Genomic DNA, 26,107 nt, shown 5'->3' with positions numbered 1-26,107 from the left:
ATACAAGGAGACATGAAAGTGTAAGATACCCCATGTGATTGAAAGCGCTTCTCTGTTTGTGAATAATGTTGCTCTATGGGTGTTAACAATCTGATAACCATTGCAGTGATTGATGGGTTCCTGCCATGTCTTTCTGCACAAGAACTGCACCTAAGCCAATGAGGCTTGCATCCACAACTAGCTGAGTGGTTTTCTCAGGTTATGTGCAACTTGCTGACAACCGTTGTGAGATCTGTTGTACAGCCTGTTTATGTGATTTAGTCTACTGCTACTTGGTGGTCTCTTTGTCAGGTTGAGTAGGAGAACAGACAATAACAGCGAGGTCAGGAATAAAGTGACTATACTACACGATGACTCCTACCAGACACTGGACCTTCTGTACACTTGTAGGATTTGTAGCATTTGCAATGGCTTCAATTTTCTGCAGATCAGGTAATAGTCCTTCAATGGCGAACACATGACAAAAGAATTTAATTCTGTTTTCATTGTACAGGTACTTGTCTTTGTTCAAGGTGAGAATACATTCTTTCTGATGTTGTAGGCATGTGCTTAGACGCATCTTGAATTCACTCAGAGCAACTGTAGATGAGAATGTCATCACTGATGTTCAACATGCCTTCAAATCCTGCAGTGCAGACTGAATCATAGGCTGAAATACTTCAGCTGATGAATTGACTCAAGTTGAGGCTCTTGTATCAAAACGTCTGACGTGAATGCAAGATACTGTAAAATACTTGTATTCTTCTGAAAGTTCGATTTGATGGTAGCCACACAGAAGTCAAGTTTAACAAGTGCTTAATGCATTTTGTCTTTGATATCATCGATTATTGGTGTTGTCTTTCTTGTTGTATGGCTTTGGTTTGGTGACACACATCAACAGGTCTTTACTATTGGGTTTCTTGATGACTTGTACAGGTGAGGCCCAAGCGGAAGACTCAATTCCAACATTTTCATAATGTTGAGATCAAGTAAGCGCTGAAGTTCTTTCTCTGTCATCTTTCTGAGATGAAATGGTATTCGTCATTGTTGATTCATGAACTGGGGCACATTGGGATTCACATGCAGCTTGCATGTGACATTTTTCAGTTCGCTGGTTCCAATACAAGCAGTCCTCAGACTTAAGACACAATTAGTTCCTGGAAATGCTGCAAGTCAAAACATGATAAGTCAGAACTGATTTTGTCACAGGAACAATGTTAAAAATGGGGGATTGATTCCATCAGTGGGCAAGGCAACAGTTTTGCTGCCAAATTCCCATGGGTTTTAGCCGTTTGTCTCAATGCATTAGACTTCTGCCAGAAGCCTATCCTAGTTGCGGAAAACTTGGTTTTGGGCAGAGCCTGGCTAGCACCCTTTGTTGTAGCAAAGCCCCCAGATGTGGCACACCAAAATTATTCACCGAAAACCATTCTCCACTTTCTGGGCTGCAGTTGGGTAAGCAGCGCACCACCGGTGAGCCAGAGCAACCATTCTCCCTCGACAGTCAAGCCCTCTAACGGCCTGTCGATCTGACCTTCCAACCAAGAGTCACAGCCTGCTGAGTGAAGGAGCTCCAGTGTTTTGGCAGGAGGTTTCACAACTTACCCGGGCTTTTTTGGGTCAGTGACCCAATGCTGTACTACTGGATATTAGATTATTTGACTCTGTTTCTGCAGCCTTACCTGAAGCAAATTGAAAAGAAATCATTTGATCTTTTAATTACTAATAGTCATATTTTATTAACTTCCGAGGGTGGTTCAGTCAAAGTTACAGGGAACCCCTGCAGAAATACTACTCAGTGGCATCTGAGGAAAACAATGATCTAAGCATTTAGAATAGTAAAACATATCAAATTTTTAACTGATGTCAGAATCTATTTGGGACAATTTAACTTGGCCAAAATTCACATTCCATTGTTCATGTAATTGCCTTACCTTAGAAAATTCATCTCTCAAAAGACAAAGCTGCATTTAAGAGTATAAGCAGTAGTGTATATGAATAATGAAAATATAAAAGATAGGCTGGAGTGGAGTCGTAAAGTCAAAACCAATGTCGTAAATTGAAAACAGGGATGTCGTTTGTTGTAACTCAAACATTGTAGAGTACTGCCTGTAAAACAATCCTCTTACAATTCAAGGATGTTGTTGGTGTCAAAGGAAATAATCACAGCCCCATTGCTTGAAATCTTCAAGGCCCATCTTTAGATTATTTCCATTTAAAGTTTTCATTATCAGGACCATCTCAGCAGGACAGTCTCGTTTAGTTAGTAACCAGTAACAGGACATTCTGTGGGTAAGCACTACCACGGTGGAAACTTTATTCAGACAAGTCATAACTGTTTTGGAAACAAATGGTCGATTCCGGCATTGGGGTGACTGTTGGCACGTTCTACCTACATCTGCGTGGGTTTTCTCCGGGTGCTCAGGTTTCCTCCCACAGTCCAAAGATGTGCAGCTTAGGTTGATTTGCCATGCTAAATTGTCCCTTAGTGTCCAAAGATGTGTAGGTTAGGGGGATTAGCTGTGTTAAGTGCGTGGGGTTACTGGGATAAGGCGGGGGTGGGGGTGGTGAGCTGAGGTCAGTTGCTCTTTCAGAGAGTTTGATTTGATGGGCTGAATTGCCTCCTTCTACACTGTAGGGATTCTATGGTTCTATGGTCTCTGTAGTTTGTGTGGATGACTACCATGTGTTTTGTCACTGTTGGAGAGCACCAGATACTTATTTTTGCCAATTCTCACCAGTCCATTCTATATTTTATGGAACTTGGCCAGTCAGTTTTTCTTTCTCCTTTGCTGTGGTGATTCCAATTCCAAATCTTTGATCAAGGATGTGACACAGGTATATTTCCCGTATTGATTCATGTAGAACTGTGCAGAATGTTGTTGCTTTGCAGGGGTTTCCTCGAAATGAACAGTGTTCACAGGAATTGAACTTGGAGCATGGTAGTTGTTGTCAGCAATCTCAACTTCAGTAGCTCTGGACTTTGAAAGTGATAGCCTTTCTCAAGTGTTTTGCAGCTCAGTTGACTTGAGAAACCCCCTTCGATTATTTCTGTTTTGATTTCCTGTTCAACATACTCAACATCACCACAGTAACATTTGGTTGCTATTTGCCTCAAGTTGTGCAATATCGGTCAGTTGTCTCAGTTGCTTTTTGCTTAGTACGTCGGAAGACAATTGTTTGGTTTGTTGCATTTTTCTTCAGCATGAAGTAGTTTTTTAGTGCATTTTGTTGGAGTTGTGTTGGAAAGTGAAAAGTGAAATGTACCCTGACTAACCTTGACCAGTTTGCAATAACCCTTTTTAACTTGGGTGCATTACACAGTGAGATAGACAGAGGGGACAAGAGTCAGGTGAAGGTCCAACACAACTTTATTGGACACTTTATCGAGGAAAAACAATATTCCGTCTCATCATAGGGCTCTGCAGAAAACAGTCTTAAGTCTCCAAGTAACAGTCTCAAATCTACACTGGCTACCTCCTTCTAACACACAGTTCTGAGGATTCACTACACCCTGTCACTATATTTGAACTGTTGTCTGAAAAGACTGGCAACATTCAATAAGGCTAAAACAGGCTGCTCCTTGATCTTTGAGCATTGGCTGATGTTTCAGGGTCTGCAGTCGTTGATTTGGGCTTTACCTCTTGTCTAAGGTTTTGGGTCATCTCACCGGGGTTGTCCTCTGGGTCTGGTCAGTCTGATGATACTTGCCACAAGGTACAAGGAGCTGGAGACGCTGTGCTGCTCGACAGCGTTGAAGGTGCTCTCTGGAGATGCCGTTGAAGAAAGTGCAAGAAAGGCAGAGAGAGAGCGAGCTAAGGCTCCAAGTTGCTCGCTTCATGCCCTTCTTCAAAATTCTGTGTCATGTGTCAAATCCTTGTCACACTATGCCTCTGGCCTCCTACTGACTTGGATGCCACCAAGTCTGCATAACATTTTTCTAACAAAGCAGCTTCACTGGAGGTGTAGACATAGAGACATAGAATAGAAACCCTACAGTACAGAAAGAGGCCATTCGACCCATCGAGTCTGCACCGACCACAATCCCACCCAGGCCCTACCCCCATATCCCTACAGATTTACCCACTAATCCCTCTAACCTACACATCTCAGGACACTAAGGGCAATTTTTAGCACGGCCAATCAACCTAACCCGCACATCTTTGGACTGTGGGAGGAAACCGGAGCACCCGGAGGAAACCCACGCAGACACGAGGAGAATGTGCAAACTCCACACAGATGTAGATGTTAGAGAAATTTAAAATAATCAGGGATTTAAGACACTAATAAAACTACTAGCACTAAATAAAATGACTCCAGATCAGACTAACAGGGGTACTGTCTGCATAAAGACATATATAATCACAGTAAAAGATTTAAACAAGTAAGAGATTTGAACAAGGATTTCTGATTTGAAGATGTATTTTGGATTTTAAAATGTATTTCAGATTTTTTTTTAAATGGTCTGTGCACTTTACCCAAAAGCAGACCGCCCAACAGCATGATGGGATAAAGACTTAGTGAGACAAACCACATTCTATGGAACAATGAAATCACAGAATATGTATATTATCAACATAAATTATGGACAGTATGGGTTCCCAAAGCCATAGTATGAATAGAGCTGTTCAGTTTGTACTGATAAGACAGTGTGCCTCAGACATGGGAATATCAACTGTCTGACTTGACCATTGACGTAATTGAAAGTTGGTGAGAACAGCTCCTTTGAACTCTATGGCTAAGCGCCAGGGGTTGCTAAGCGACAGAGGGAAGAAGCTTCCAGATTCTACAGACAAATGAAATGTCAGAGGGTAGAATGTAATTGGCTAAGGTATATGACAACTGTTAACACTGATTGATTTGTACTAATGATGACTGGTTCATAACTAACGGGAAGGCGGGAAAAGCGAACTTGAAAATGTACAATTATCCTGTCTGATGCATTGTAACTTCAGAGTGGTACTGGAATGGTCAGGGCCTTGTCTTCAAAGAGGTGTTGGACTTCCCAATGCGATCTCTCCCAGCGATCGTTGGTCAAATAAAGATACGTCTTTAACCAGGATACTGACTTCGCGAGTCTTTGTATTAGCTGAAATTTCGGCATTACTTAATCTCTGAAAAAAACCCCCAAGAGTAGACAATGGATCATTCTGAACACCTGGCCAAGCAGTTCCACAACTATCTGGTTTCGATGGGTAGTTGATTGTCCAAGGCCTGCTGCATGAAAACTGTCTGTTTCAGCTCTGCTGTTTGCAAATGACAGAGTCCAGCTAGGTTTAAATGTAGCTTCCACATTTCGAGTATTTATTTATGCTCATGAAAAATATATCAATATTTCTGTTACAGTTCTGGAGGTCATGGATCACCTCCAGGACCCATGTTGCAGGCGTACATGTCTCAAAGATACCTTACAATTTTTCATCTCTATAGTGGAGAGGAAAGGCCCTTTGCCTCTTATTATCTGTGTCTGCAATCATGCCTTTGAAAAATCGCAGTTTTTTTCCCATCATGGGAATACAGATGATCCCTCTGTATACGCATCAAAATGTGATAGATTGGACATTGCCAAAGCCATTGTGATTAGCAATGCATTGATAGTGGCTGATCAAAAATCTGGAATCATGTTCCTTCTGAAGAAAAACCTCTCTGTAATGATCCAAGATCAATTTTTTTGCTTTGGATTCTTTTAGCGAGATCAATGTGTGTGTGGTTAGATTGTGCAGGCTCTCCTATTGCTCGTTCCATGGTGGAGTGCCGCCTGTGCATCTAACAACAATGTGTTCCTTACTCATCTCCAACTTAAACTGCTGTCTGCAGAAAGTAGACAAAGACCTCCCAAAAATGTAATACCTGAAAGCAATATTTCCTGTTCTCACCATACCAGTTTCTGTGGTAAAGTTCGGAGTGGGATCCTGGACTTTGAAATATTGGAGTCAGGAGAATGGGGAAGGGACTTAGGATAGAGCAGTGATTATCTTGCCATGTGGAAGTACAGAGCGTGGTGGAGTCTGGGAATAGTGGGAGGAGGATTCCAATGTCTGAGCGAATTATCTTGGGGTGTGACATTAGTGTGATATGTAGTTTAAGGCATGACCACATTGGCAGTGTGGTGCTTTGTGCAATGATGTAATATGAGAAAGTTGAGGAGCAGGTCTTGTCTGGTCATATTGAGGGTGATTAGGGTAATGAGAACTGGGAGAATCATAGAATCCCTATAGTGCAGAAGGAGGCCATTCGGCCCATCGAGTTTACTTTGACTCTCTGACAAAGCATCTTACCCAGGTCCGCCCTCCTGCCCTATCCACGTAACCCCACATATTTACCCCACTAATGCTCCTAACCTATAGAGATATCGTGACATCTACAAATGATCAATGGAAGACAATAACTCTGGTTTGAGTGTGGAATGTCAAAGTATGGCACTGTGGAGTGGGAAATCTTTGTGTGTGGCATGAATAAAATTGATTTGGCATTTATAGCAGGGGATCTCTGTCTTGTACAGTTCAGTGCCACAGCAGGCAGTGCCACAAATCAGGAAGGATTTTGTGATAACAAGTCAGAATGTATCATATTGTTGTGCTCAACAAATAAGCAAAATGTATTATCATTTTGTAAATAAAGGCAGTTCCTCTTTAAACTTAGAGCAGAAACAATACAGACATTGGACCTTAAAATCTTGTGCTATGACTTTTAAAGTAATTAACGTGGAATTATTTAGATCCTTATGAGCTGTCCATTTAATGGAGAATATTAGATCTTTTACATTTGCTGCAGTTCATCAAGGTCAAGAAATGGATACAGCACCTCTTGAATAAATAATACCATTATAAATGTTGAATAATTTTGCATATTCAACTAAAATTGTAGGCCAAATGGACAGAATTAAATTCAAGGTAAAAGACCTTTAATGTCATAAAATATGAAAAAGGAAATAAGTAGTTAGATAATTCACAGACATTTGCCTAGACAGGACTCCTATTCACAGAATGAACAATGGAAATTTATAAATAATGGGAATTTTCACAATATGTAAAGTTGTTTCATTTTTTAAACGAGGGTTTCTGCCTGTTGTCTTCTGAGAACATTATTGTACATAAATGGTATGTTGTGATCAATAAGGAGATATGGCAGGTATTGTCTCAAAGGAGGTTGAATAGATAGTGACTCTGTTGTATCAGATTAATCTTAGGGCTGAGATGGATACACCTTTGAGGAAGTCTGGTTGAGGGTGGTGATAAAACTTGTGGACTTTAGTTATGGGCACAAAGTGAATTTGGCCTATTTCAGGGACAATATAAAGATGGAATTTAATTCAAAATAGCAGTGTGGCTAACACCATTCATTGTTATTTATACACAAATAGCACAGAGGCTACAGGTGAGGGCACATGTGGTTAAATGCGAAAACCCGATGTGCAACTCCTCTGTTAGCTTAACGAAAACGACATGAAAGCAGAAAATGCTGAATAAACTCAGCATGTCTGTGGGGACATCTTGCTGACTGAGTTATTGAAATGCATTGAATGGTGTAAACTTGGATGGTAATTACAAATAAACTTGCCATAGCAGGTTAGGGTTTGTTCATTTCAATTTAAGTATCCGTTTTCATGGTGTGATAAGTCTTAATTACTGCCAAACAAGCTCTCAGCATTGAAAATTAACTTTTATAAGTATGTATCTCATATTTCATTCCTTCAGCTTTTAATTGTTACACTAGATTCAATTTATTTTTTTAGCCTTTTGCTTTCTATGTTTTATTTTTCTCTCTTAATTCAATCTTTCTACGCCTCCCTTTATTTTGCTTCCTGTGCCTGATTTGATTCATTAGTCTAACTTATACTTCCTGGTTCTGATGCTGTACTGTTCATTAACAATTCTTTAGTTTGATTAAGGAGATACAGATTTGCTTTCCCTGTTCATACAGCTCGCAGATGTCCTGTACAGGATGCTGCATCATTTCATAGTTTTGCCATTACTGCATTTGTCGTCTAAAACGCTAGCTATTCTCTCAAGGTTTCTCCAAAATATTGTGTTATAGCTGTGAAAAGGAAGGGTGTAGCCTTTGCAGATATAACTGATAGAGTTACAACTGATACGTATTGAACATCAGCAGGGTTTGCGCATGTGAGACAATTGTTTGATTATTTGATACCATAATAAAAATGGGAAAGCCTGCATTTGCAGAGTAAATTGTATTGATTTTTGTAGACTGTTCAGGGAATTCTCTTCTAAGCCATGTTAGCATGAAATTGGGCTTGGTAGTTTCATTCTTTGGGCACTATCAGATAGCTTAGGGCTCCAAAATGCCATGAAGTGCGCTAGATGCCATATTGGTAAAGGAATGATCATGTGCACATTTAACACCACAGGAAGTATGGAGAGCAGCAGATCTTGATGGCAAGGTGCAATTTGATTTGACACCAACACTGCCATTTCTGTTGCATTAGGAAGATATTGGCCGGAACTCTACCACCTCGCTCGCCACAGAATCGGCGCATGTGAGGGTCCGACAACGGAAATCTCCGTTGACCTTGGGCAGAAATTTCCGGTCTTGCCTGAGTGAGGCCGTAAAATCCCGCTCATTGACTTCATTTCGTCCCTCTTACATCAGGAAAAACTAAACAGTGAGCAGAAGAGTTTGCAAGGAGTGCAGACTTCCCATGGTGCAGGGTGCCAATGACCACATGGATGTTGCTTTGTGTCTCATGTCAGTGCTATCATATACCTGAACTGAAAGGGATACCACATCCTTAATGTGCTGCTGGAGTGTGACCATAGGTATCACATCGTGCGGATTGATACCTACTATCCTGACAGCAACTGTCATGCATTCATTCCACAGAAATCCTCTATATTTCAGCTACCGTGGCAATCAAAGGGTGGCTACTGGATAAAAGGCTATTGGCTGATGACATGGTTCATGACTCCAGGTGTTGCCCACATACAGCCTGCATGCAATGGGATTCCGGCTGCCATTAGAAATCTGATCAAAAAACAACTACATCAATTTTGTTTTATATAGCATCTTGAACAAAACAAAATAAAGCACTTTAAAAAAGCATTATCCAACAGAATTTGACACCAAGCTACATAGAGTTATTAGGATAGAGGACCAGACTTTCTAAATTTGAAGATGTCAATGTATTCCTGAACAGCTTCACACATTCTGGGTGCAATCTTACGAAAAAAATTCTAAGTGCTGAACAAGCCAGAAAACGAGAGAGTTTCAGACCTGTTTTTTGGGAGAGTTTGAAAATGCAATCTGATGGCAGGTCGTCATTTTTTTGGACAGAAGTGCAATTCTCACCAGTTTGGGAGGGGGCGGAGTCTCCTCCAAACCACAACCCAATGATATATCAGTGCTCCTCAAATTCTGCCCTCTTGTGCATTGCCAGATATAATTGCTCCACCATTGGTGGCTGTGTAGAAATCATAGAAATCATAGAAACCCTACAGTGCAGAAGGAGGCCATTCGGCCCATCGAGTCTGCACCGACCACAATCCCACCCAGGCCCCACCCCCACATATTTACCCGCTAATCCCACTAACCCACGCATCACAGTACTCTAAGTGGCAATTTTAACCTGGCCAATCAACCTAACCCGCACATCTTTGGACTGTGGGAGGAAACCGGAGCACCCGGAGGAAACCCACGCAGACACGAGGAGAATGTGCAAACTCCACACAGACAGTGACCCGAGCCGGGAATCGAACCCGGAACCCTGGAGCTGTGAAGCAGCAGTGCTAACCACTGTGCTACCGTGTCTTCAGTTCCCTTGTCCAAAACTCTGGAATTCCTTCCCAACACCTCGCTACCTCACTTTCCTATTTTATGACACTTTTAAAATCTACCTCTTTGACAAGATTTTGGTCATCTAACATAATGGCCAAAAATCTCCCATCTTGCCCATCACTGGATTTGTAGCGGGTGAGACAGAAGATTTGGTGAACCATTTAAAGGTTATTCGAGCTGCAACATGGAATTCCGGTCAGACAATCCCCCCAATATCTTTTTATGTGGCTTGGTGTCATACTTTGTTTTTAGAACACTGCTGTGAAAGCACCTTGAGATATTTCCTTATGTTAAGAGCACTATATAAATAAGCCGCTGTTGTTATAATTCGCATGCTGAACAACCTTGCCACCATGAGGGAACAGTAAGGAGTCTCACAACACCAGGTTAAATCATGGGGTTGACCACCAGGTTTATTTGGTAGCATGAGCTTACGGAGCGCTGCTCCTTCATTAGGTGAGTGAAGGATTTGTTTCACAAACAGGGCATATATGGACACAAACTCAATTACAAGATGAATCACATTCCAACCATTATCTTGTAATTGAGTTTGTGTCCATATATGCCCTGTTTGTGAAACAAATCCTGCACTCACCTGATGAAGGAGCGGCGCTCCGTGAGCTCATGCTACCAAATAAACCTGTTGGATTTTAACCTGGTGTTGTGAGACTACTTATTGTGCCTACCCCAGTCCAATGCCGGCAACTCATGGCTACCATGAGGGAACAGCCTACATAACAGATGAGAAGCTGGGGCACAGGGAGCAAGGTAGAAGAGGAGGATGAGGAAAAAGCGCAGGAGGAAGGAAGGGTGCAACTCAGGTAGAATGTGAAAAACAAATTGGAATTAATAATGGGAAACAAGGAAATGGCAAATGGTTGATCAGGTATACTGTATCAGCCTTTACTGTAGAAAACACAAAAAGCATCCCAAGAACAGTTGAAAATCCAAGCGGAGAAGGGAGGAACTTAAAACCATCACTATTGCAAGGAAAAAAGTACTGGGAAAAATGTCAGAACTGAAGGCTGATAAATTCTCTGGACCTGATGTCCTACATTCTCGGGTCCGGGAAGAAGTGGCTGCAGAGAAAGCGGATGTATGATTGCAATCTTCCTAAATTCCCTGGATTCGGGAAAGGTGTGGAGATGCCGGCGTTGGACTGGGGTGAACACCGTAAGAGTTTTAACAACACCAGGTTAAAGTCCAACAGGTTTATTTGGTAGCAAATGCCATGACGAAGGAGCAGCGCTCCGAAAGCTAATGGCATTTGCTACCAAATAAACCTGTTGGACTTTAACCTGGTGTTGTTAAAACTCTTACTTCGGGAAAGGTCCCAGTCGATGGGAAAACTACAAATATAACCACCTCTTCTTTTTTTAAATCCTTTCATGGGATGTGGGTGAGGCCAACTTTTGTTGCCCATTCCTAATTTTCCTTGTTCAAGCTTGCTAGGCGTCTGCCATGTCCTTGTTTGCCATAATTCATTCCCAAATCTCACTTCCCCAAAATGATGTCTCAACTACCTGAGTATCTGTTGGATGAAAGATTGCTGGACTGACCTGATACCCTGGAATTGCTTTTAAACAGTGGTTTTCAAAGCCAACAGGGCAGCAGTTTGAGCTGCTTCTGCCGCTCCCAGATATTGGGTGGTTGCTGCATACGCTGAAATTGAAACTGAGACATTGGTACTGCATCATAGTTGGTTACGCAAGCATGTTGATGGGGTTGACCACCAGTTTCATGCTGGAAATAATGGGCTCCAAGCACTACTCAAAACCCTGTGCCAAGTTGCTTCAGGACTCCTCCATGCTCCTCAACACTGAACACAGGATTTCGGGCAGATCCGAGCTTGTTGGTGTACCCATCAGACCTGTTCTTTAGCCTGGCCCATTGAATCCTAAACTGAGTCGACTGAACCAGAGCACACTTGTGATCTTGCCCTCCTGTGAGTTGGTGCGTAGGCTATTCATGCTCCCTGTCCTAGCTGTAGGAGATATGTGCCCAGTGTTTCTGAAGGGCCTGTTCCTGTGCTGTATTGCTCCTTGTACGTGCAAATCCTGCCTCAGTGTTATCTTCTGGATTTCGCAGAGTGGGAGTATATGAGTGATGGTGTGGCTTCATCATCACTGCATTCTTCCTCTTCCTCCACTGCCTGTATAGGTTGCTTGGGAATCTGATAGGAAAAAAAGTAATCAGGTAGGTTGTGTTGAGGGGAGATAAGGTAAGAAATACATGTTTACAGCTTCTGTAGATTGTAAATCAGGCAAGATTGTAGGGTGAGAGGAAGTGGGTTCTGAGAAGGAGGATTAGATATGAGGATACTGTAATCTTCAATTACAGCTCCACCACTGGCCACGGCCTAAGCAATGGCCCTTTCCAAAATGACCAACACCGTCTCCATGGGTCTTAGGACATGAAGGCCCACCTAGCCCCTACAGTTAATTTCTGCTGTCTCTGACGGTGTGCCGCATTCTCCCGCAAGAGAAAGGGAATCGTGAGTGTTGATTTGATTTGATTTATTATTATCATATGTATTAGTATACAGTGAAAACTATTGTTTCTTACGTGCTATACAGACAAAGCATACCGTTCATAGAGAAGGCAAGGAGACAGTGCAGAATGTTGTGCAATATGTTTGAGTGTAGCTGTCATTGTTGAATAGCTGGCAGTGTATGCAAGGTGAGATGTGGGTGTGAAACTTGAAACAATGCTATGTGTATGAGCATAAGGTGCAGAATGTTAGATATGAGTCCTGAATGATAGTGATTGTTGTTAGCTGAATGAAGGGGTGTGGTGAATTGTGCAGTGTGTGAGGCTAATGATGTATTTGGTAAGATGTGGCATCTGAAGATGCATTCGTCGACTTTGACCACTCATTTGGGGTTATTAAACTTTGTGCTGCACTGTATCCAGGTCCTCAAGGCTTGACTCCTAGCATTGACCCTCATTGACTCTGTGCTCTATCTTCAAATATAAATATTGGCTGGAATTCTCCCGGCCACTGCTGCCAGTGAAAATGGAGAATTTAGTGCTCAGCCAAGTCTCCATTCACTGTAGCGGGACTGGAGAATCCCAACTGCAGGCAAGGTTGGAGAACTCAGCCCATTGTATTTCCAGTGCAAGCATCTCATGTGCCCTTAAGTGCTATGTGGAAGGAAAACAAATGTAAAAGGAAACACTGCAGCCTCCTGGCCAAATGAAATTACTACATGCTGCAGAGAACTCTTACCCTTGTGACACATTAACTCAGAAAATTGAAGTGCTTTTGGTTGAAGTATTTTTTAAATGATGAATTGTATTCATATTGATGAGATGTTGCTGTAACAATTAAGTCCAGTTTACATTGAATCTGCCCTATTCAGATGGAGCAGAAAGCTATATAAGGATATATATTTCTGGTCTTAGAAAGTGTAACTTGAGAACAATAATGTAAAAACTGACTTTGTGTGGTCAGGTGATGGAGGAATAACTTGGGGTGAGGAGGATAGCAGGAGATTATTGATGTAATGCTGGTGAAAATGAGAAAACTCTATAGTTTGGCAGTACCTTTTCTTTTCCGTTTGCATCAGAAATACTTTGCCTCTGCTGAGATTCATTCTCTTTAGGAACTAATGCTTTGGCATCTTCTGCATGCATTCACATCTGATATTTCCTCCCTTAAAATTTGGTGACAAAACTTAAACTTTGTTTAAAATATAATTTGAATGCTGGGAAAGGGTAGCAAGAGCTGATGCAGACATCGCAACTGGCACATCAAAGGAATGTGTTCGATACTACATGTTTGTTGCACATGACATACTGTGTGTAGTTCACTGATTGTGTGCTGGAATTCTCCAGTCTTGCACGCCCTGCTACTGCTGCCGGTGAAAATGGCGATTTTGCCGCTCAGCCAAATCTCCATTCACAGCAGCTGGGCCGGATAATCCCAGTCATGGGCAAGGTCGGAGAATTCCGGCCATGTTGTTAAATCCATATATTCCATACATATCGTATGTTGGGTCAGTTTTAACTTGCTGAAGTCAGCATTAGTGGGACAATAACGGCTTTAAAATATAGTTTTGTAGATTTTCCACTTCATTAGCACATATGCTGTGCCCATTGTCCACTTTTAAAGTGGCTTATCTCTGGATGGCACAGTGGTTAGCACTGTTGTCTCAGCGCCAGGTACTGGATTCGATTCTGGCCTTGGGTGACTGTGTGGAGTTTGTGCATTCTCCCCGTGTCTGCATGGGTTTTCTCTGGGTGCCCCGGTTTCCTCCCACACTCCAAAGGTGCACAGGTCAGGTGGACCGGCCATGCTAAATTGCCCCTGAGTATCCAAAGATGTATAGGTTAGGTGGATTAGAATGGTAAATGTACGGGGCTATGGGGATAGGGCAGAGGGGAGGGCTTGAGTGGGATGCTTTTTTGGAGAGTCGGGACAGGCTCAAGGGCTGAATAGCCTCTTTCGGCACTGTAGGGAACCTGTGGTTCCATGGGTCACCAAAGTGCCTGCCTGTTTCAGAAGGTATGCCCCTTTTAATATAGAAATCACGGTCCACTGACACCTTGATTGCTATTTTAAGAAAACAGTTTCAATAGTAATAGTGCTGATGTGGCCAAGAACATTTTGTTTTAAGTTATTTCTGTGAAGCCTGGAGAAGCAGGAGTGGTTCCCTTCATCCCAGGAAAAATAATCTGGGTTATAGTTGCCCTGACTATGTCTGACTGTGATCCTGTGATTGTGATTTCCCGCCACCAACCCCCTCACCAGGCAGGAATTGTATGATAGCTAATTGTGCACTTTTAACTGTTTCCACAAACATGAGTAAAATCATCTTCGTTTTAAATAAATATCTGATTATTTAATTTGATTTATTATTGTCACATGTATCAGTATACAGTGAAAAGTCTTGTTTCTTGCGCGCTATACATACAAAGCATGCCGTTCATAGAGAAGGAGTGCAGAATGAAATGTTACAGTCATAGTTAGGGAGTAGAGAAAGATCAACTTAATGCGAGGCAGGTCCATTCAAAGGTCTGATGGCAGCAAGGAAGAAGCTGTTCTTGAGTTGGTTGGTACATGTCCTCAGACGTTTTTGTATCTCTTTCCTGATGGAAGAAGGTGGAAGAGAGAATGCCCGGGGTGCATGGGGTTCTTGATTATGCGGGCTGCTTTTCTGAGGCAGCGGGAAGTGTAGACAGTGTCAATGGGTGGGAAGCTGATTTGAGTGATGGACTGGGTTTTGTTCACGACCCTTTGTAGTTTCTTGCGGTCTTGGGCAGAGCAGAAGCCATACCAAGCTGTGATACAACCAGCAAGAATGCTTTCTATGATGCATCTGTAGAAGTTGGTGAGAGTTGAAGTGGATATGCCAAATTTCCTTACTCTTCTAAGAAAGTAGAGGCATTGGTGGGCTTTCTTAACTATAGCATTGGCATGGAAGGACTAGGACAGGTTACTGGTGATCTGGATACCTAAAAACCTGAAGCTCTCGACCACTTCTATATCTTCCCCGTTGATGTAGACAGGGGCATGCCCTCCACTATGCTTCCTGAAGTTGATGGCAATCTCCTTTGTTTTGTTGACGTTGAGAGAGAGATTATTGTCATCGCGACAGTTCACCAGATTCTCTATCTCTTTCCTGTACTGTGTCTCGTCATTGTTTGAGATCCGACCCACAATGGTTGTATTATCAAAAAATTTGAAAATCGAGTTGGAGGGAAATTTGGCCATACAGTCAAAGATGTATAAGGAGTATAGCAAGGAGCTGAGGACACAACCTTGAGGGGCACCAGTATTGAGGATGATTGTGGAAGAGGTGTTGCTGCTTATACCTACTGATTGCAGTCTATGGGTTAGGAAGTCTAGGATCCAGTTGCAGAGGGAGGAGCCAAGCTCCAGGCCACAAGGTTTGGAGATGAGTCTCGGAGGAATAATGGTGTTAAAGGCTGAGCTGTAATCTATGACTAGGAGTCTGACAAAGATATCTTTGTTATCTAGGTGTTCCAGAGTTTAGTGTAGGGCCAGGGAGATGGCGTCTGCTGTGGATCTGTCGCAGCAATAGGCGAACTGTAGTGGATCCTGGCAGTCTGGGAGGCTGGAATTGATTTGTGCCATGACTTCGTAATAATGGATGTCAGAACCACCGGATGATAGTCATTAAGGCACACTGCCTGGCTTTTCTTTGGTACCGGGATGATGGTCTTCGTCTTGAAACAGGTATTGGTGTAAAGAGAGGTTGAAGATGCCTGTGAATACCCCAGCCAGCTGGTCTGCGCAGGATCTGAGTGCTTGTCTGGGTACCCCACCTGGGCCAGCTGCTTTCCGTGGGTTGAATTTTGAGAAGGCTGCTCTGACGTTGGCAATGGTGATCTCGGATACAGGTTTGTCCGAGGCTTTTGGGATCGAGGGCGTGCTTTCGCTGACCTCTTGCTCAAAACAGACATAGAGTGTGTTGAGCTCATCAGGGAAGGGTGCATTGGGTCCGGTGATTTTACCTGCCTTCATCTTGTAGCCTGTTATGTCTTGCAGACCTTGCCATATTGACATTGCTGCTGGCATGTTGCACATGGCAAATGCATTTAATTCATTCATGCATGCTCTGCCCAAAGGCAAGTCCTTGGCTCATTGTCTGCTGAAGCTTTATTCTGAATCATTTTTATAGAATCCCTACAGTGCAGAAGGAGGCCATTCTGCCCATTAAGTCTGCACCAACAACAATCCCAATCAGGCCCTATTCCTGTAACTCGCGTGCATTTACTCTAGCTAGTCCCCTTAACACCAAGGGACAATTTAGCATGGCCAATCAACCTAACCCACACATCTTTGGACTGTGGGAGGAAACTGGAGTACCCGGAGCAAACCCACACAGACACAAGGAGAATGTGCAAACTCCACACAGATAGTGACCCAAGCCGGGAATTGAACCCGGGTCCCTGGCGCTGTGAGGCAACAGTGCTAACTACTGTGCCACCGTGGCACCCCAATGTGCCACCATTTTCAGTCAGTGGTGGTTATAGCAAATCCACTGGGCCAGATTTACTTAGTGATTCACATGAAAAGTTTGCTTGTCAAACTATTAGTGAAGGATGCATTGATAATGCACAGGGTAGATTTTCAGCTTTATCACCTTAATTTCAGCTTAATTGCCCACCATCATAGAATCTGACCAAATTTTATTTCTTTGGCAATGAAAACTCAGGTGGATTCTGTAAAGTGGTTCGCGACCATCTCAACAGTTTGCTGCCAGATAGGTCAATCGATTACATTTTTAAAAAACATCAAAATTCATGGTAGATCAATGTTATTATGAAGAGCATGTGCTTATTGGTATCCTTGGTTCTAACCAAACTAGTCTGCAAAATATATTTTTGCATGAACAAACATAAAAATAAATGTTCTGTTAAACATATTGTTTAATATGACTTTTGTCTTTGCTGCATTAAAAACAGTGGCAGCACAGTGAAACAAAAATATCTCAAACAGGATCTGTTTACTGCAATATTTTGAAGGACCAACAGACAAATAGCACTGCATCCAGTGGTATTGGAGGTAAAACGGTCCAAAAACAGCTGCAGGCTGCTTTGAAAACAGCAAAAAAAGGCGGTGCTACTGAGGCTTGTGGGGTTGGCAGGAGCATGAATACGCATCCTGGACCAACAAAAGTCTCCCCAACTCCTGCTGGCTGCTCGGTCCTGGGATGGGTGGATGTGGAGAGAAACCTCCTCACTGAGTGAGTACGCCTGACTTGTCTCTGTAGAGGCACCTCCAGGTTCCCCTGATTGGCAAGCTGCTCATCAATGTTCACTGAGCACCGGAACCTTGCTGAAATTAAGCAACTATGGTTCAATTATGAATTGGTTTGAGTCTCCTGCTGCTGTCATTAGGCTCGTGGTATAATCACTCTGCTCACCACCCAGCCTAAAGGTTGGCCCCATCATGTTTCATACACCCGCTGACCTTTGGTACCTCTTTTAATAGTCAGTTTATTTCCATATTCATGTTTTCTATTCCTCCCTCTCCTTCCCAATTCTTTTTCAGACCTGGTTTGATTATACTTTGGGGCTCTTCCCATCATTGGAGAATGTGTGACTAAATGTGTGCGAACAATGTGTGTGACTATATAATTTTACAAAGATCCAAAGTGCAGTCATTAGAGAGTAAAAGTCATGTATCGCCAGCCCCTGATGTGATACCATTCGACACGGCACTTAATTTGACACCATATAAGTGTAGAGAGCCAGATTAATGAGGAATACTAAAGTTTAACCTTCAAATGCATTCGTTTTGGAAATCTTGTCCTGTTGTGTTTTACTATCAAATTACATTTCTGCATTTCATTTTGATGGCACCTCATATCTTGCATTAGATACTAAGTGAGCTGCAGCACTCATTATCAATGTAATATTGCAGCATGTGAGGTCTCAGTTCATGTTCACTTGTTGTGATAGGTAAGGATCAAACGTTTAAAAAAAACTCAGATGCCTTACACTTTGCAGCGTTTTTTTTCACAATAACTACAATGTTACAAAATAGGGCTATTTGTCGCTCAGCTACAACCTGATGAATATATTAATAAGCTGTGAGTAACTCATCTTACTGATTACAATTTTGTTCCTATTTAGCTTGTTTTCTTTAAGAATCAATAGACAAACAATGTATAATGGAATCAAATACAATCTGAGCCAGGCAACAAGGTCCTACAAAATTAAAGTTGAGAGAAATGTGAATATTTGAATTCTCACCACACTATCTACATTTTGCAAAAGAACAAATTTATCTTGAATTACTGACTAAAGCAAGGTGATGTGTGTAGTCATTGTAAGAAAAGAGACAATCCCCGTAACTCATCCACTGCTATGTTAAGTCATTCCCACTGCAGTTCCTTGGAAGACACCAGTTGGGGTCATTGTTGCAAAGTGGATGTCAGCCGTAGCAAAGTAGACCTGTCAAGTCTCCAGCATTTTCCCTACACAATTTAAGAGAAATTAATGGCTCCACCCTATCTCCTCATTAATCTTCTCATGAAAAAATCCTCTACTTTGGCAACTCCAGCCTCATAACAGCAAAGTGCATAGTGAATGAATGCATTATTAAGAATCTGACTTTATTACATCCCTACTAATTGAGCTCGATTGTACTATCAGAGTTCAGAAATTGTATTATAAAATAACCTGAATAAATACCAATTGCTGTAACAAGTGAGATGATCCATATGTATTTGGAGCATGCCAGGAAGAGCCCATAAAAAGGAAGCAATTTGAGCTTGAAAGGCTGGTTCAGACGAGGCCAAAATGTTTCCCAACTTCCTTTCTGACTTGAAATAAAGTAAAACATCAGCAATTTAATTGCACTGTCTCAGCTTGGAAAGGACAGGTGTTTTTCTGTTCTCAGAAGAATAATTCCTTTATATGGTCACGTGAAGAAACTTTTTTTGGTGAAGATTTATTATTTCTAGCAAAATTGTTGTAAAAGGGCATGTTTTATTGTTTTACTACAAATGCTGAATAGAGGAAATTTTCATAATGTATTTATGGCACCCTAGTGCTGTTTACTTTCTCATCTCTTGTCTTTTAAAAAGCATTTAGACAGTTACATGGGTAAGGTGGGTATAGAGGGATATGGGCCAAACGCGAGCAATTGGGACTAGCTAAGTGGTTAAAAGAAAAGGGTGGCATGGACAAGTTGGACTGAAGGGCCTGTTTTTATCTGTAAACCTCTATGACTCTGGTATTAGAGTTCAGTCCACTTATTTCAGTTGGAATCAAACGTGACCACTGAACATAAGATTCTCAGTCTGCTCGTGTTAATATTCAATGTTTGAGAAATACATCAAATATATTAACAGAGATTGAGCAAAGCTGGGCTGCCTGCTGACCACGTACAGTTTTCATTCCTAACAGGCAGTGGCATCATTTTCTCAGCTATGGAGGCCTGTAGATTAAGGGCATATTCATAACTGAGGTTATTAGCAGAGAAACAGGTCAAACATTTCTGAGCAAATAGATAAAATTAGCTAATATTTCTTAAGTAGTATTCAATTAAAGGCTATTGCACTAAATACTGAAACAGTTCATTAAATCATTAAAAGAGATAGTTATAATACTCGGAAAGTCATTAAAGCGTTATTCCCTAACCAAAGAAGTATTGTTGCCTAAAGCACAGTTTAATAAAATTAGATCATATGCTTTGTCATGGGGTTTCTACCACTGAATCAACTCAAAATACAGAATTCATGACTGGACTTTTTAATCCAAATCTGATTTCCGTAGAAAATGCTTGATAAATGTGATAAATTGTTACAGAATTTGGAAGCTCTTATTTAATTTGACATTTGAGAAACTTATTGAGATGGAATACAATTTGAAAGACATGAATGGATTATAATCTTCCAATATTAATCTTCAGCTTGTACAGCACTATAGGACTATTACATTAGCTCTTATTTTAAACATGATTTTTAAAAACAGTTTTACTTTTTAGTCACTCTAAATATTCGAAGCAAGGTAAAAGGAGATTCTCTGGATTTTTCTGTGACACTTTAATTTAGATTGCAGTGCATCACAGAAATGCTGCATGGGAACTTTAAACATGATGCTCACCAATAATCTTTGGCCATTGACTAATTGTTACAAAAAATACCTATCAGGGCAGGGTGTAATAATGCTTGTGAGTAGTATAACTGTGGCATTCTTTAGGGGGTCACGATTGTAAGTCTTGAAAGAGTTACAAATGTCATAATTCCCTGTTGGGATTATAAAGACCTCAAGAAATTGGGGGTATGCTGAACAAGTAAGTGGTGATAAAAGGGGAGATAATTACATAAATAATGATTGCCTTCTTCAAAAACTGAAATACGTTTCCACAGTTCTAGGCATTCCTAACCTAAATACAGCAAAAATCAGTAGAAATACTATTTATTCAGCACATTACGTGGGTTTCGAAGTGCATTTATATACATACAGTATATTATTTTCTCCAGTTTGAGTTTATAAATAGTTATCTAAGTACAGAATTTGTGCACAGAAAATACTACTAGTTTAATTTAAATCTAGCAAGGTAATGCCAGAGGATTGAATCATACATTGGCAATGACATACTTTGCATTTCAAAATAATAAATTGGTCCTATGTTAAGCCTGTTCTTAGGCCGTTAATGTACAATGCACAGGAGGTTTGAAGTTTTTAATTCTTCTTCTCTCCAATAATTTCAGGAAATGAGACAGCACCAGGATAGGTTGGTTTGGGCATGTCTCCAGTGTAAAAGCTATGTCAAATATGGGGACAGCCAACATTTATTTTTTATGATTAATTCTAAAGTAATTCACAGACCAATCAGTTGGTACTGGGTGGTGTGGATACTTTAAAACTAATGAAATGGTTTTATATAGAGTCTGGTGAGATTTAGATTTTAGCAATGCAAAATTAGTTTTACATTGTACCTGAAATTTATTTTTACTAAGGTGCTGAATGACACTAAGCCATATAAATTAAATGAGTTAACACTTGTTAAAATAGTGAACAAAGGGATATCATACAAAAATGCTAAGTATTTGTTTGCTGATATCTCCAGCAGTAATTCCTAGACTTACAACTTGACAAAAAAATCTGAAAAAATATCCTGAATTTCTATGACTATTGTAACTCTGGTAGAAAATAGACAGAATTCCGCACCCCCCCCCCCCCCCCCCCCCCCGGGCCGCGTAAGTGGCTGATCACATGTGATAGCAGGAGATCGATAAACTCCACAGAATTTCCGGCCTGTGTATTACATGGTCTAAAATATTTACTGTCTGACAATCTGACCGTTCTGCATGTTCCTGGTGCACGCATGACATTCCCGTGCCGACCACCCTCCCAAGCATGTGATACCACACAGGCCTTGCTGGAAGTGGCCGAAGTGCTGCACCTGCCATATTGAGGGCCTGCAGCTTCCATCGGACTACCTCTAGCAGCAATATAGATTCAAATCAGGTGCCCATGATGTTTGCTTCTGTTGCTTCTCCTGCTTGCCATTCATCTCATCCCCAGCCACGACTCCCACTTCTGGAGCCACAGGATGCTTTTTCCATACTCCTTCTGGATCTTACCAACCAGCTCTTCGTCAATTTAAACTTTAAATAATTCAGAAAGGGTTCTCACTCAGTGCTTATAGAGCCCATGTAGATTTGTGACCCCACCTGAGAAACAGTCACACTTGTGCCTAGCTTTGTAAAGACATAGACACATGACAGAAAAAATATCACTTTTACAACATATAATGTTGCGGCATGGTAGCACAGTGGTTAGCATTGCTGCTTCACAGCTCCAGGGACCTGGGTTCGATTCCCGGCTTGGGTCACTGTCTGTGTTGAGTTTGAACATTCTTCTCGTGTCTGCGTGGGTTTCCTCTGGGTGCTCCGGTTTCCTCCCACCGTCCAAAGATGTGCCGGTTAGGTTGATTGGCCATGCTAAAATTTCCCTTAGTGTCTTGAGATGTGTAGGTTAGAGGGATTAGTGGGTAAATATGTAGGGATATGGGGGTAGGGCCTGGGTGGGATTGTGGTCGGTGCAGACTTGATGGGCTGAATGGCCTCTTTCTGTACTGTAGGGTTTCTATGATTCTATGATATACTGTTTTTCTCATTAGGAGTATGGGTAAGTATAGGCACTTGTGATGAAGGGTTGGATGGTAAGATCCAGGAGGTGTATGGAAAAAGCTCTTGTTGCTCCAGAAGTGGGGTTTGCTGATTGGTGGTCAGGATGGGGCAAGAGAAACAACAGAAGAAAACATCAGGCAAGAGGCTTAATTTTCACAACCGTTAAATCATGGCAAAAGTGAAGAATAATTGTGTATGGTGAATTGGAGCTGGGAGTGCTCAAACAATGTTGCCGGGACTTGAGAAGCTGAGTTACAGAGAGAGATTGAATAGGTTGGGACTTTATTCCCTGGAGCGTAGAAGATTGAGGGGAGATTTGATAGAGGTGTATAAGATTTTGATGGGTATAGATAGAGTGAATACAAGCAGGCTTTTTCCGCTGAGGCTAGGGGAGAAAAAAACCAGAGGGCATGGGTTAAGGGTGAAAGGAGAAAAGTTTAAAGGGAATATTAGGGGGGGCTTCTTCACGCAGAGAGTGGTGGGAGTGTGGAATGAGCTGCCGGATAAAGTGGTAAATGCGGGGTCACTTTTAACATTTAAGAAAAACTTGGACGGGTTCATGGATGAGAGGGGTGTGGAGGGATATGGTCCAAGTGCAGGTCAGTGGGACTAGGCATAAAATGGTTCGGCACAGACAAGAAGGGCCAAAAGGCCTGTTTCTGAGCTGTAATTTTCTATGGTTCTATGGTAGGAATAATAAATGGATATGTTTAAAAGTAACAAACACTTAGACCAAAAATACCATTAATGCAAATAACCAGTGTTACAGGAAGTAAACGTACTTACAGGATGTCATACACTATTCTTTTAACATAGGACAGATAGGCAGATGACCCGGTTTAATACTATCAAACAATAGAATTTTTATGTTGTTGTCCTCAGTGCTTTTGAAACGTGTTGGATATTTAGATCAATCTTCTGCAATCTTCATTTGCTCTCGTAAAATTCAAAATGCATTTCTGGTTATTTATACTTCTCATATATCATTACATTTCTGAGAGGTGTGAAGGGAATTCTAGATTGATGCATGTTAATCAGCCTGTTGGTGACTTGTTCTATCATTATCATGGGGTGTTTGATTTAACTTCACAGGCATCATCTTTTTACTGTTGTTCTTGCTTTGTATTCTGTGCTTTTTGCAGTGACTTTCATCAGGATGAATCAAACATACAACAGTGAAATGCAGTAATTCTAATATCATTGACAATTCCCCTGAGTATCTCCAGGATGCCATGTATCGAATTTAATCTGCATAGTTCCCAGTTACTTTGGGATAATGGTTTCATTTATCATTTAAACTGTAGCTACAATATGTGCTGCTAATGTAGTTCAGTCATACAATGCCCAGAGTTTCTGCCGTTTTTCTTGAGAAACCTAAATTTAGAATGCATCAACTTCACCGTAACTTCATTGCAGTGTTAATGTAAGTCTAGTTGTGACACTAATAAATAAATTTTAAACAGGACATCCTTTTTTTTAGCATGTAATTGTTGGGAATTTTAACTCTAAAGGCGGGTGTGGAAAGATGGAAATCGCATCCTCAACCTGCTTTTAAAGCCCCACCTCTGGTTTCAGAAGTGGATTTGGGGTGTGGGCCACCAATCTCCTCTCAGGAGACAGGTCAGTCCACTACAACATTTTTACCAGTGTTTTATATTTCTACAGGGTAGGTTTCCAGGGACCTGGGCAGGGGGAGGGAGAGAGAGTACCCAGAGATGAAGAAGAGCCAATCATGACTGAAGTTTTTAAATCTTTACTTCATTCTTGAAGTTACAAAGCCAATGCTCAGAATGGACGAGGCAAGCCTGAATCCTTGCTTGCTCCAAAAACCAAATTCAAAATCCAACTGAATCCAATTCATGGTCCCCACAAGAAAGACGAACAAGATCCAAGCTGACACGTGAAGGTATTTCACCCCACCTTGGGCTTGATCTGACGCTTGTCCTTAGCCAAAAGGCCGAGAAATGCCTAGCCTGTGACCCAGGAGGAGCAGGAGTATTTAGCCTGCAGCCAGCTGACAAACTCACCTTTTATACATGTTAGCTGATCCCCATCCCCGCCTCTCCGTTGTTCACTGTGATGTGGGATTTACCTGCCTGCTATCCACTACCCAGCTGCTTCTCAGCCCGGGAGTGATCCTCTTGTCAATCTGATTTACTGTCGGATGTGAAAGTTGTTGAAATAATTTAAAACAAGTTTCGTGCTGTTAAATTCGCCCAAGACCTACATGAAACCTTGGGTTTCTTGTCCACAAATCCTTGCCCCGTGCCCACCATTCTCTTCCCACCTTCGAGTTACTATCAGACCAATCATCTCCAATTGGAGAGTCGATTTTGTGTAAGATGTGACAGTTGGAAATTAATACCTAGTATGCAATGACACAGCATTGTTGAGGCAGTGTCAGGAATGCACAACCATACCACTTGCTTTGGCTGCAGGTTGCTTTGCATTGACTTGAAACTGCAAGGGGAAACATTTCTCTCTCAAATATTAAATGCTTTGTTGAGACTGATGACATAAATTCTGGGTTTGAAGAAAGTGGGATCTTAATATCTGTATATGTAATGTACCAAACCTTTACCTTTTTGAGAATAGGTATTTATAGTGCTTAAAATGACCCTCAGACTGAAGCGTTGCATGACAATAGCTCACAAAGGTTTGTCCCAGATAGATACCCCAAGTAAAAACAAACTTGATAAATATTATACATGGCTTACGGTTTCTTGTATCAATGGAAATTTGGAATCAATCTGAGGACATGGCTGCAGGAGTTTCTCAAGGCAATGTCCAAGATCAATCATTTTCAGCTACTTCTTAAATGATATTTCATCCATCAGAAGGTCAGAAATCAGGAAATTCTATAATAATTGCACATTATTTAGTCCCACTGGCAACTTCTCAGATAATGAAACAATCCATTTCTGGTTGCAACAAGATCTGGACAGCATTTAGCCTTGGGCTGTTAAGTGACAAGTAACATTTGTGCTACGCGTGTGCCGGCTAATGACCATCTCCGACAAGGAAGTCTAACCACCTCCCTTTGACATTCAATTACGTTACAATTGCTGAATGCCCACCGTCAACATACTGCAGGTCACCATTGACCGGAAACCTAACTGGACCAATCATATAAATATTGTGGCAACAAGGCACAAGTCAACCAGTGTGATGGATTATTCGCAACTTGCCTGGATAAGTGCAGCTCCAATGACACTAAAGAAGCTTTGACACAATCCAAGATAAATCAGCTTGCTAGCTGGCAGTCCATCATCCACCACCTTAAGCACTCACTTACTTCATCACTTCACCAACAGTGCACCATGGCAACAATGTGTACCATCTAAAAGATTATCTTTAACAGCTTGCCAAGGCTCCTTTGACAGCATCTTCCAAACCCACACCATTACCACATAGAAAAACAAAGCCAACAGTCGCATGGGAACATCACCACGTGTAAATTCCTCAAATATCATCTTGAATTGGAAATGTACACTTGTCGCTGGGTTAAGTTCCTGGAACTCCTTCCTTAATAGCACTGTGGGTGTACCTACACTACACGGCCTGTAGCAGATCAAGCGAGTGGCTTCCATTACCTCCTGAAGGGTAATATGGGATGGACAGTACTTGCTGGACTCGCCAGTGATTCCCACATCGCATGAACAAAAGACCAGTGCACTTAACTGCAAAAGTTCTGCTCTTCCCACGTCCTTGGTTTT

The sequence above is a fragment of the Mustelus asterias genome, chromosome 15 (assembly GCF_964213995.1).
Source record: "Mustelus asterias chromosome 15, sMusAst1.hap1.1, whole genome shotgun sequence".
Classification (NCBI taxonomy): Eukaryota; Metazoa; Chordata; class Chondrichthyes; order Carcharhiniformes; family Triakidae; genus Mustelus; species Mustelus asterias.
This window is presented reverse-complemented; position numbering follows the sequence as displayed.